Here is a 14,919-nt window from a genome sequence, read left to right as displayed (position 1 = left end):
AAAGGTCACGTAAGTGTCTATTGTAAGATCAAGTAACGATGTTGCGCCGAGACTGGTTGAGGATAAGCTGATACGAGTTGGTATGGCAGTGTTGATCATCACTAGTTCCAGGTCCTCCATCACAGATAAAATGTGCCTACCATAAGCGTTCGGATGATTGCTTCCCCACATCGGATGATGCGCGTTGAGGTCGCCAACGATAATCACACGAGAGTCGAATTTCGCGAACGACTTGCGAAAAACCGATCCGGGTATGGACTTGTTCGGAGGGACATATGCGTTGACGATTGTAATACCTCCTAGGTGGACTATTTGGAGTTCGATCGGTTCGATATCAGCAATTTTTGTCTGTGTGAAAGATATCCCCGCTTTAATAAATAGGCACACACCGCCGCCGTGTATGTCACGATCATTCCTAACTAGTACATAATTCGGTATCTTAGGTGTATATTTGGCGACTAGATGGGTCTCTTGGAGGGCAATGACATCAGGGTTTGGGTAGGTGCTCTCCAGAAAATATTTCAACTCATGAATTTTGCGGTAGATTCCTCGACAATTCCATTGCATTAGGGTGAAGGGTTCGGTGGATATGGCGTACTATGCTGTCTTAGTCGTAGTGTATCGTTCGCTCTACCTATTCGTGGTGAGTAATACAAGAGATTGTAAACGAGGACGTTGTAATTTTGCTCATTATTTTTTTTATCATCAATTCACCACTGGAGATTTTACTGACACCGGCCGGGCTAGGCTCTTTTGTGTCAGAGTGAGGTATACCGCCGTTCGACCAACGATATTTGAATTTTATTCTTCGTGTAGCTATCATGTTATCCATGATTTTAACATACAACGGTTTCGCATTGGCGTTTCCGTCTCTGTGAATAACTATCATTTGGTCCATTGTTCCAGAAAACTCTGAAGTGAGTTTGCACTTTTTTGACTTCTCAGAATATGGTGTCAATTTCACCAACTTGTCCCTGATAGTTACTTGAGTAAAAACTCGACACTATCAATAGATTGATATAATTTGGCCTATGAACATGTTCGACACATGTTGTCTTGAGGATTATTTACGTCAACGTTTTTATTCCTAAAAATCTCAATTTTTGTTATGAATGTGCTGGATAATACAACATTTTTGTTCATTTACTCGGAATTGCTTCGTGGCCGGATGAACCCGTCTGGTGGGCCGGATGCGGCCCGCGGGCCGTATGTTTGGCACCCTTGCTCGAAAGTATGCAAAGGAACACCCGCGAGGATAAGTGGGCCTAATAGGTTGTTTGGGGAACTGATAGCGAACGTTTTGATGATCTATTTATGACGAAGACAACGACAAATGAACGATATGGAAGAATTACCTTATTTTCTAAACCGCTATTCAACACTTGATCATATACAGTAGGGTTGTCCAAAATTTGGAAAATCTCAAGAATGATGGGTATCAATGTCTCATTCTATAGATTATTGATAAAAAAAACAACAATGAGCCTGGAATAAGCTCACAGGAACGTCGTTAAGATTTGTCGCAAAGCGTTTGAAAGTAGCTACCGACGAGTGGGCGTGCTAGCGACCATAGAACGGAATCAAGACTAGTAATCACGAAATCACGGCTCTCGATTGGCTAATCGGCTATGCTTCAATGATCACGACAGCAGTGGCTTGCTGATCAGTTGTTAAAGGAGTCTACTAACGGCGGTGATTATGTAAGCGCATTGTAGGTTGGTTGGCAGATAATGATTTAAGATTGATGCAGGACATGTTCAGTGACTAGATACATGATGATGAACAAACAGCGGCTACTTCCCACAAACTTAAAGCATGACTGGCTTACTGTGAAGGAAACCGCCGTAGCCTGCATGTCTGTTTTGACCGATGGATAGCACATAACCTGCGGAGAAATATTGCAAAGGCGCTTATGCAAGTGGTGAACGAATTTCTTGTTTCAGAAGGGATGCATCATCATCATTGAATACAAATATAAAACTTGACGTTTTTGAACGTAGAAAGAATGGATACAGCTGAGAGCCGTTTATTATTCATGGTAGAAAGTAAATAAGACTTTATCAGTTTTACCTTTGAGAAGCTCCTCTCACAGTTCGCAATTGAAACACCAATGGTCAGACAAAGTTTCAAACTCGAACATAAATATGGTGTCGATTCAAGTAGATGTTCTTTAACTCACCACTGTAAAACATCACCGGCATCCTAAATCTGTTAATTTTCGCAGCTAACTCCAGTTTAAAAATGCTGATCTTAATCGAAAGCCGCCCTGATTCTGGAAATACAATTTAAAAGCTTGTCACCACCCCGAAATAGCCGTTCAAGTCAGAAAATCGGCATAGTTCCGAACAATCGCTCGATACAATTTCCATTATCATGGTCAATTGGTCATTGGGTTGCGGCGCTCCAATTGTTCAGATCAATCGGTATTGATGGCTACTTCGGAGTGGTTCCATTGCCATGCTCACATTTTAATTTGTGTTTTTGCAATCAGTGCGACACTAGCTGTCGATTTAGAGCAGTTGATTAAGTTTTGGCTCTCGGGTCGCCAGCTATACGACTACCAATTACGCTGCTTTTAGCCAGCTGTGTACACTGTGCATAGTGCCTAATTTTGCCGCACCCTTGCAGCCTGCTGCCCCTGGCGCATAGTCATATCCGCCAAGTGGCTGCTACGCCACTGCATGGTTCCACCTACACTTAGCTAGAATAGTTGGTACACAAATTGCGATGCGATATACAGTCAAAGCTACACTTCTCTGTTTCATCTATCATCACCACAGCGCTGAGTACAAATTGGGTAGAAGGTACTTTTTTCTAAAACATTTATTCTTTCAACCCCTTTTCAAGTGAACGAAGCGGGTCAAATAGAGCAATTGCTTCAAATACTTATCTCAGATCTGGAGTGTGTTGTTTCCGTGTAGTAGCCTACCCCAAGAAGACGCGAAATGGTGGTACATGTAGCGAGATCCCCCCCCCCACATCTCTGGACATATATCGAAACCGGTAGTTCCCAATCTGAGGGTCAACGAACCCATTTGGGGTTCGTGATTGCCTTGATGAATTTTTGGGAAAAACGAAAAGCGATCATTTTACTTTCATTTCTCTCTTTAAATGCACATGTGTCAAGCTCAAACAATCGAGTATAATAGACTCGACCAGTATCAAGTAAGATAAATTGATGATGCCGCCTACAATGTGTACATCAACCTTCCACTATACTACGGGGGTCGCCAACTCAAAACGGGTCGCGGGCCACTTGTCAAATTTCGTATAGTCCGCCGGCCGCAAGAATTCAATATCGAGATAAAATAGGCCACACAGTTTAACAACCACGTTTTTAAAACTTTGCATCATCATTTTAATGCTGTGCTCTCTAACATTCTAACACGGGAAACGGGCATAGTCCTTGATTGGTGGAGAATCCGAGAATTATCAACGAAAAACTCAAATAACTCCACTTCTACTCGTTGGAATTGACTCAAATTTGTTTTGCATCGTCTTTGAAGACAGCTCAACAATGTTATGAGGTTGACAAAAAAATTCAATTTTGTTTTCCCTAATATATTAAAATTTTTAATTAAATCTGCGGAGTCTTATATACTTGTTGGAATTGAACCAAATTTGGTGTGCAGCGTGTTTTAGGGTAACCTAACAATTTAATCAGTGAATGCCTGGAATCCGGGAAAAAGGTTTTTTGAACAGCCCTTATGTACACTGAATGAAAGTAAAAGAAGACAATTTAAAATGGCAAGTGATAAAATCAGGTGGCAAGTTATGGAAGGCGAGATCGATATGTCAAATCGTGGTCCGGTGAATGTTAAGGGCTGATTAGTATTTATTTTGGTAAAGAAATACAGATATAACGCAAATATAATGATCGTCACTTTAATTCTATTTTAAACCATGAGCTGCGCATAATACCTGACAATACATGGGGTTAGCTAGACACTGTACTTGCAGGAAAAGTATTTCGTCGTAGACTTTGATCTTGCAGAGAAGCCCCAAGTAATTTTGTAAGCGTCTCTGTCTTGGCAGTGTCTGGGCAACCGAACCTCAAGGCAATATATGCACAATTGCACATTCATATCAGCAAATTCTGCCTCCGTGGAATGCTATCGGCGAAGAAGTGTCAACCAGTGAGGAATAGTGAGGTTAGACACAGAAGAATAGCTTGTTTCAAACAACAACAAGAACATTTTCAAACTGAAATCAATTTGAGCATTTAAAAATGATTCAATAAGCGTTCTTTCGAAATCTCAAATCATGTCGCAGGCCGTGTGTTGGTGATCCCTGCTATAATACTACGTCTACCACAACTTATGTCGCATCATGATTGCCTCGTCACGCAGCTTCTTTCAGGAAAGGCAACAACACCCCTTTATGTAAGTCGTGGGTTGGCAACGGTTCGTATGCAGTGTGCCAAAATATCAAGAAATGTCAAAATATTACCAACTGGCGTGCCAAACATTTTTTATTTTGTCATATTTAGCGTTTCAAGTTACGGCATACCAACATCCACCTATCTGCAGCTGGCAACAGCATCTGTTACGTCAGTTATTCTTATAGTATGGGTCTCGAAGGGTGTACATTTTGGTCGCTTTGGCATGAGACCTATCGCCTAATGTGCATCACTTAGTTTTAGTCACGTAATGATCGATCTTCTGTGGTTGCCTCGGTCGTTTACAGTAGGGATGGTGTGAACCTCTGAAACGTTCAGGTTCGTGTGAACGCGAACCTTATTGAAAGGTTCTGTGTGAACGCGAATGTGAACCTCGTCACGTCACTTGACGTCATATTGCTAATTCCAACCCTACATTTCAGTGAGGTGATAGCCTATATTATTGTACAAGATATCTAGTGACGACTCCGGCCACATAATGCCACAATGCTGGATTACTTATTGACGTTTTTAACGTCGCCAAATGCATCAACTGGGACAATCAAATGATATGATAATCCCGCAAAACTAATATCTTTCGTCGCTTGCAAGGGGATATAAGCTTACGCCTTAACAGACTATCTACATGTAGTGTTTTTCACTCTTGATGTTGCGTGATTACGGGTCAAGCTCACAGCATAGACTTACTAAATATTCACAAACGGAAAACTGGATATTTCGAGCGTACTTTTGTAACAAACCAAGCAAAATTTTTGAGATTGTCAAGGTGCATGCTCGTTTAGTGTTAATTTCTTATTCTGCCAGCGCCATTAATAAGAGTAACCGGCAGTTGAAATGCAATAAATTTCCACCAATGATGTTATATTAAAGTGAAAATGGTAATATATGAAAAAGGTTCACAGTGCAGAACCTACCAAGTTTCGTTTGTGAACGTGAACTTTCAATTTATGAGGTTCACACACAGAACGCGAACGTGAACCTCGCGCTCACACCATCCCTAGTTTACATGTCTACTGTGTTTGGTAACATAGGCAATAAGTGACAGGGCCATTAAAAATGTTACGATGAGATGGCCTGATGATGGCAAAATGTGCCAACCCCTGTATCATACAAGTCGGTTTGATATCAAGATTAGGTTAGTCTGACAATAGATTTGTGTGCAAAGCTCCAAACATTGCGATATGACGGCAAAAGCTGTCTTTGCTCCAGATATATTGGAGTCGCTTAGGCGTAACAGACAAACTACAACAATATATCCCCTCATGGAACGAACACAATTCCAAATTCGCATTTCGACACGGAACTAATTATCTCCCCTGTAGGTTTCATTTGAGATGTGTGGCTTAAGCGGCGCGCTCTGGAATATTCGCGCCGGTCATTTCGGCGCCTGGGCATAGTGGACATATCAATATCGAACGTTTCGGCCACCATGCCTTGGTTATTTTATTTCAAAGTTATATGTTTCAATGTCTTCCATCTCAAGGCTTCAGTACTGCTAAAAAAGAACTTGCTCCTTAAAACTAAAGTTTGGCTGTCATATTCAATGATACCTGATATTCTTAAACTATAGCAAAATATCTCAACAAGATCGCGGCCATGTATAAAACTGCGGCATATAGGCAAATTGCACAAGCTATATTTGCGTATCGCGAATTTCCTTGTGCAAATCTGTTTAAATCCAAATCCAGAAGTTATGCCGTATTATGCCCGAGTAATAGTCCGAACTCTAACCCTACCTCTAGCCAAGGAGTGGGCAACCTGCGGCCGTAAAAGGAATTTCGTGCGACCGTAGACACGTAATTCAATTATCATGTGTTGACGGCCGTCGACTTGTAATTTGAATTTACGAATTGACTCCCGATTTCTTGCCTGATTTTAATAAAGCGATTTAATGTGACTTCATTTTTCGATTTTAATATAGTAGGGTCATTTTTAATCAGATATCCACACTAATTATTCGAACAGCGGGGGAAAATGATATCCCTATCTATAAATACCAACCCGGAATCGTATACTCCTCACTATACCGACAATCCTGATGGGATGTCAAGAAATAACAACACCCGAATATGCATCATAATTTATAACTTGCCGTAAATTTTCAAAAACACCCTCTCCATTACCTCTAACGGCAAATCTGATCACATGGGCTGAGAAAAGACAAATGTTTGATAGTAATAGGCCTATGTAAAACTTCTAATCTTGATGACTAAATTCAGTAGTGAACATGGCGCGACTATGAATGGTTCCGTAACTTGACCAGTGACCACTCGCGATTTCGGTACGTATGCAAGCCTATATCATGAAGTAGAAATGTAGTATAGGCGCTCTAGCATGGGCATTTGTCCTCCATTTAGCTCATAACGACAATGCCCTGGAATGCCCCCGTATAGGCTACATGAGTAGTCGAAATGCGGGGGTGAATGGCAAAAAGGTTGTCCACCCCTGCTCTAGCCCACAGGTTCTCAGCCATTTTGGCCGTGATCCATTTTCCGGTGTGAAAATGTTCTGTGGCCCACATTTTATCCTAGAGCAGTGGGGAAGCGAGTGGCGCAGTTGGTTACGCACTGCAGTCACGATACCAATGGATGTGGTTTCGAATCCCGGTTCTGACCAGCATCTACGTGTCGGAGGTTTCTCTGGGCTCCTCATCGCCGATCCCACTACTACGGTAGTGCGTTGAAAAGCCCAGACCGAAAGTGAGCCGTGCTACAAGTCGGCAGCTGAGACAACGCTGGGGGCGCTTGGTAGTGAGGGTGACTGAAGATTGACTGGGAGAAGAGAATGAAAGCCGTCCCCAAGATTACGAAAGGCAAAGACACTATGAACATTATCGCAATTCATGTCGTGGCAGCACATAGCTTAAAAAAGCAATAAGCGCCACTGTGTTGTATCAATAATAATAATAATAATCCTAGAGCAGTGGTCGGGAACCTTTTTCGTCTAAAGAGCCATATTAGCCCGATATTTTCCATTTCAACTCCCAAAGAGCCATACGTAACAATCAATTGTTACGTCACAATTGAAAATTCGTGACAACATGGTGGTACTAGTATAAACTCACTATGATATGGGATTCGTCGTGTGCGCCATATGTTCTCTGTAAAATCTCGTGCTAATCATGTTGGTTACCTTCTTTGAGCATGCGATACCTGAATTACATATCGTTTGCAAGTTACATCTTTTTAATTGTATTACAATGAGAGCCATTTTCAAAGCTGAAGACAGCTAACATTTCCAACAGTAAATACATTAATCTACTAGTTACACACTTTTTACATTTAATGCGTCTCTTGGTGTTGCAAGATATTACTGATGGTTGTGTAGAGGTGAGGTGTAGTCTGGTTTAATGAGGTTAGGCTTCATACAAAATTTGAGACTTTCGTCAGTTATACGAGATCGTAGGTTCATCTTAATCATGGTTGTTCATGTTCATGGTTGTCCATCTTGCTATTCACGGCCGTGTTTCGATTACATAGATAGAATCCAGCCGTAATAGATCACCAAATATCAATATTAAATTGGTTACTTGGGGACTTCCAATCGCAGGATGGGCTTGTGGTGTTATGTGCCAACATAGTGTTCTTGTGAAATACGTTATATTTATATTGTAGAAGCAGAGCGCCCCAGCAGGCTTTATATACGCACAGAAATCGCAAATATTAGGGATATGAAAAGTTACCGGAAATAGATTTTTAGTCTTTATGAATGAATTTCGTCGACAATATTGGTAGCTGCACATATTTCTATCCAACATTGATCCTCTCTCAGCCGCCCTGATCAGATTTTCCGATGGAGGGTGCATCTTCAAAATGTTGGGCACATAATTAATGATGATGCATCTTCGTATTGTTGCCAATCACTTTGCTGCATATTTTTATATCTTGACTTTCCATGAGGGTTGTCGAAATAGCAAAATATATATATCGGAATCTCCCAGAAATACCTTCATTCGCGAGAAGAACACGAGTTCGCATTTGTATAGTACGGCGGTCAGATTACTAGAACACTATTGTACCTTTAACTGAAAAGTCAGGCCACTCAAAATCGCGCCAGCGCGAAGAAAATTTCCAAGTCGACTTAAAATCCCTAAATTTAAATTGCATGTTGACTGCCGCCAACTCACGCTAATCAACGCACAATTATAGTTATGCGGCCGCAGGTTTGCCACCTCTGATCTTGATGCTTTTTTTAAATGCGAGTATCCATGATCGCATGCGTTGGTGAAGCCATACATGGTCACTACAGTATTACCAGGGCCGTAACAGCACTTCGTCAGCCCCCCCAAAAAAACTTTGGTCTTGGGCCCCCCATAGGGTTATAGACCTAACTTCTGGGGCCCCTCCGGCGATACACTGTTTACCGCTATTTATCATTATCATTGGGAGTTTGTTTGGTGGATCAACTTTTGTCACCTAAGCGCGCGAAGCGCGGAAAAATTTATAGAATTCACGATTGAATCGGTCAGTATGATCGGGCATTGCATATATTGTTATCAATTTTTATCTTCTCTCTGCTCACGTAATCAGATTTGCCGGTGGAGCTGAGTGAGGTGTGTTTGAAAAGGTAGGACCACTCCATTAATAATTAAACATCTTCAGGCGTATACCCGTTGGCAGGAACGAAACAGCACCTCGTCAGGCCCCCAAAAACGTGGGTCTTGGGCTCCCATAGGGTGATAAAACGACCCCCACATCACGTTGTTCGCGTTTGTCACGAAATCAACTGTACTGTATTGTGAGCCAGCGCGAAGCGCGAAAATTTTCGATAATTTATGATAAAATAGGTCAATCAGATAGGCGATTGCATATATATTATGCTATCAATTTATTTTCCTCTCTACTCACGTAATTAGATTTACCGGTAGAGCTGAGTGAAGTGTCTTGAAAACGGGGTGGCCCGTAAATAATAATTACACATCTTCTGGCGGGCGGACCCGTTGGCATGACTTCGTTACATGATGTTATTTCGTGACTTCCAGTCTGCTATATCAAAACATACAGAATCGCCCAAACGTAGGCTTCTGAAGTAAGAGACGCACGCGATTTCAAATTGGTATTTCTTCACTGGCATAAATTTTTTCCCATCGGGATGGTATTTGTCTTGTGAGGTTCAGATTGCAAAGACAGGAACATTCGGCGTCAGTCATTTAGGCGCCTATGTACAATTAAACCAATATGTATTTTATAAATAGAACGCCGTCTTCGGTCAGCATAAGGGCATAGACCTTTTCGGCCAAGGTTTTCTCGCTGCCAATCGTTCTGGCACACTTCTTGGAGTCGCATGTTATATGGCCTAAAACTTGATTGTAGGTCTTGGTGGGTCGTAGCGCGGTAATGGCCTAATACCCAATAATAAAGATAAATGACTTCTTGAATTCGCGCACAGCGCGAAAAAATTTTGAAAAATTGGCATGAATTTTCAAAAAATCCTTTATGATTTATGCTAATTCACGAAATAATTTTGGGCCCCCTTCGAGCTCGGCCCCCCCCCAATTGTGGGGTTTGGGGTGCGGCAGTTACGGTGCTGAGCATTACATACCCAGTACCCCCCGTAAGGTGTGATACGTCAATGACGTGGGGTCAGGGGTCATGCCTCGTCTTTAAATCGCTTGGGCCAAGGTGGGTGACTGATTCCAAAGACTACTCCAAGTCGTTTCGACACCTTCCTATCTTTTCATTGTATCTCAATTTTTGTGGTGTATTGAACTGATGAAAATTGCTAATAAACCGAACTGAAGGGGAAGCAAGTGAGGGAGTGCCTCACTTGTCGTCAGGATGAGTAAACGAAAATCGTGAAACCTTCAATGATTATATTATCGATATTTTTCATCGATGTTCATGAATTGTGAGCATTTTCATTCCCAAAATCACGCGATTTGCATATTTATTACCAATTAAAACGTGGATAGCTATGGGGTTGTTTGTAATATGAATTTTCAATTGTGAATGTCACTTCCACGGCTGCATTGTCATACAGGCGTCAACACGTCTGTTTTTCTCTTTGATCAATCAAGATATCGTTTTCGCCACTTCATCCGCGTAAGTGGTGTCTTGCAAAAAGCCTAGAGGTGGGCCGTGCTATAAGTCGGCATTTACGGAAAATAATGAAGAATCTCGGCCTGGTGTAAATGACCATAGTAGTCGACAAACACCATGAATACCACAAAAAGAAAAAAAAAAAGATATCGTGTATTCCAACATTTCGAGGCGTGTACATCGAATTAGGGATTGGTATTGCTCACCGGTGTGAGAGCTAGGGGATATGTGCTACCGCAGGATCAAAAATTGCAAAATGATCTCTGGCCCTCAAATCTTCATCTCAACACTTTGATACAAGCTCTAACTATCCGCAGGACATTTACATGGATATCCTCCTTTTCCAAAAAATATTTAGAAACGTTTAAAATTTGTTGCTCGAATGTATCATCGGTCCCCACCCGGTGAGTCAAATGGCACACGACCAAAAATTTTCAACTTGTTTTGTTGTGTACCATAATCTAAGCTATACAGCATGCCAATGAAAAATGTTTCGTCGCCACCTACAAGAATAAAATAGATTATATCAACTCAAATGTCGGGAAAAATCATGTTTTTGACTTTCACTGTACCATGTTTTGATTATTAAATTATTAAATTAATGCCACATACATATTACCGGAAAATCGACATTTTGACTTTCAAATATATCGTAATAGCGATAAAAAACCACAGCTAACTATGATTTACAGCCTCTATATATGAAGGCGTGTTTCTGTTTTTAAGTAATTAGTTGGTCCAACTATTTTGCTTGATTTGGCTATGGTACCATAGGTCCTCCACCCTATAAAGTATAAATATTGTAACTGAATTGAAAATAGCCCACTCTAGGATGGTATTGATTCAAGAAATATGTGCCATTATATACCCTGCTACAAGCCCTATAATTCACATCAAAAATTATAACGGGTTTATTAGTCTGGAAGGTGATATAGAAAAATGTATATGTCGATCCATATTTACTTTGCACCCCCTAAAACGTAAATCATTTGTCACAGACCCCAGGTCGAGGTTTTTTGCATGTGAGGAAAGGTTCTGCCAGCATGCCATTGTAGACAAAGTCGCGTACTGTAATCATGGGATTATCACATAGAATTTTTCAAGTATTTTCGGTCCCAGTGTCTCATCGGTACCACATCTCCCCTACTTGAATTTGAGGATTTTGAAGATGGGGTCGGATCCCCTATCCCAGAATACGTCGGTCTTGGCCTCTCGATTACATGTTTGTACTGCCACGAGAATAATTATTTGGCTGTGATGAAAATTTACGAACAAGTAACTGCGTTATGGTTGAATCGAGTAAAAAATAAAAATTCGGCAAAAAGCCATATCTTATACCCAAAAGAGCCATAGGTTCCCGACCGCTGTCCTAGAGTCAGAGTTCATAGTCCTATTCAATGCTTGGTAACGCTCGTCACCGATATGCCTATTTCTGCAAAATATGCGCATTGTTCTCTTGCATTTAAATGTAGACCTTTAGGGACATGAAATCGCGCAAAGCGCGACGAAAACTTTTCAGTTGAGTAAAGCTCTACCAACATTGCGCTCCCTCGAGCTCCCCGTCAATTGGGGGTTGAGGTGCGGCAGTTACGGCCCTGGTAGATCGTAGAACTCTCGTGTGCATTATCGCCGTTCGCTGTTTCAGTCCTGTCGAAAAACCCAATGATCCGATCCCCGCATCCACTATGTGATGGGGGTCTAGTTCCCTTATGTTGGGAAATAATATAACCATTCTGGGCCAGCTTCAAACAATGTTTTGGTTATATGAAAGCTGTACTTTGTACATAGTATGTCTTGGCCCCTACTAAGGCTGCGATGTAAGAACAATAAATCTAATGATACAATCAATTCGTGAACTCTTACATTAGGTACAATGATTTCAAGGCCGTACATTTTAAACCGACTCTAAATAAAATAACTCGCACTAAATCCCCAATCCATTACGATTCGTTGCGATGGTGCCATATACTTTCAAAGGAAATCAATGTAGTCTACATATAATTCGATAACTCGATAATATGTATATATTTTGAGCGGATAACATAGCAATTATAACTAAACTTTCACTAATTCTACAATCTTTCAAATACATCTGTGGCCAACCTCACAGGGCTTCGGAGCACCCGTAAATTTGCATTGCTCCAGCTCCGGCTCCGGAGCTTTCTTCTATCTTACATCAGCTCCGGCTCCAGCTCCGGAGCAGCATTATTACCACTGCTCCGGCTCCAGCTCCGGCTCCGGCTCTGAAAACTATCGAAGGTGTGTGTCTGTATCAGGGGTGAGCAACCCGCGGCCTGCGGGCCATATGTGGCCCGCGAGAAGGCTTTGAGTAGCCCGCGAGCTATAATTTCACATTATATTATCGAAATACTGTTATATTATCGAAATTGAATTGCTCAGATTGTGAACTCGCTATAGGCCAACCAAAAATATGATTAGTCTAGTCGCGGCACTTGGGATGTTATTGATGACTGGACTAAAATATCAGTTTCGACGCATTGGCAGATCCAGGGTCCAGTCACATTTTAGTAAATCGTCGTGTATTACAATAAATTAAAAAAGCACTTTACTCCATGCCACAGCATTAAAATTCTGATGCGGCGTTTTAACACTGGCACTGTACTCATTACCATTAGGCCATTACCATTACCATACAGCTTGATTCAATCTTTAAATGTGCGATTATCATTCAACTGTAGTAAGGGCAAAATGGGCGGATATAACGACGTGATCAATAGAAATTCGATTTGTACCAAACGGCCAATGGTTTGACGTTCGATATTGGTGCACTCGTTACCAGTCCATCCGGTGTCGATCAAGTTTGTCGGAATAATATTTTCCCGTTGAAATGAATCGAATAATCGAAATAAACACTGTGCCGTGCACATTGCGCCATGTCCATAACGAATTAAACTATGCAGTATTAACATTGCACATTTATACAAGTTTACGAAACAGATGATTACAAATTGGAAATCGCGTATCAAATCAGTAGTTTGTCTCCAACATAGAATACTATGGGGTTTTGGCCTACTCTTCTGCCATCCCCTATTTAAGCTCGAAAATCCTTACTGGAGATGACAATGATGCGCAGTAATGAATTGCAATTAGCATGCATAATTGCATACTCGCAATAATACTGTCCACTTTCGCGGCCCGACTAAAGAACTATCACGAAAAAACGTGTATTTGCTTATCCGATTCATAGCAATGATGAGACGGAGTTTCTCGGCTCGTGCTCGTCATATATCGGCATGTGCAACGAAATCACGTTTTTAACATCTCTCCCATTTCGCATAATACATAGCAGACATGGGGTGATTACTTTATGAATGTAATCGATTGCGATTGCGATTACTTCGGAATCACGCGATTACGATTACGATTACAGCAAAATCAGGAAGTAGTCGATTACGATTACGATTACATTGAAAAAGTAATCACGATTACTCACGATTACATTTGTTTAGCTTAGGACTATAATCTTAAATGATATATGGGGAGACAATACAAGGACTGCGATGAAAAGGCTTAATGAGATATCAACTTTCTTCATCATGCGTCATTTGCTTATTACGTCATAACATATCAATTGCCCAACTTTATAGTGGATGATTTATCGCATCCAACGATTTGCATTATTGCCAGGTCTTTACATGCCGCGCCCAAAATTCCTTAATAGAGTGGGTGCGTGCTCGAAGGGGACTCAAAAGTATTTCGTAAACCAACATATATTATAGACATATAGAGCATTTTCGAGAATTTAATTAATTCTTGTAAATGTTTTTCGAGCTTTGCGATTCAAATATCTCTAGTACAGGGGTCACCAACGCGGACCAAATGAGTCGCCCGCGGTCGCTGTAGTAGTGGTGGCTTTTGGGGTGGGCAAGGTGGGCGGTCGCCAGGGGGGCTGGCCGAAGGGCTCCCCTATTTGAGTTATGCGCTTTTTTCAAGGATAATAACGAATAAACATGGAAATCCGTGTAAGGCAAGAATAGGATTCCGTATAGATGTGTCAATCATCATCAAATCTTGCATTTGTTAGAAAAGTACCATATCCCGATAATCATCACGTCTCTGCATGCGGTAGAATTACTTAGATTTAATGTCGTGTATCACATGAAAAAATAGACATGGCCGAATCCAGCACCTGGCCAAACCTTGATAGATAGATAATAATAACAGATGCGAAAGAGGGGTCTGGGGGGCGAAGCCCCCCATAAGTTACGGAGAGATTCTTATAGGGGGCCCCCGGTAAGTCTCACACCCCGTTCGTATGGCCACCACTGCGCTGTAGCAAATATCCAAATGAGAGATTTGATAGTTGAAGCTCGTTTCATATGAGCAGCAGTTGAACATGGGTCGGCCGACGCCAAGGAACATACGAACGCAGTCGCTCGGGGCATTGCTTGTCTTCGCCCACGCGGCGGCTCAACGGGAATCTATATAGTTAATATTCCCGAGTCTAGACGCGGAGATCGG

Source organism: Botryllus schlosseri, unplaced genomic scaffold (assembly GCF_051294905.1).
Source record: "Botryllus schlosseri isolate E-star unplaced genomic scaffold, Bs_hap1 Bs17a, whole genome shotgun sequence".
Taxonomy (NCBI): Eukaryota; Metazoa; Chordata; class Ascidiacea; order Stolidobranchia; family Styelidae; genus Botryllus; species Botryllus schlosseri.
This window is presented reverse-complemented; position numbering follows the sequence as displayed.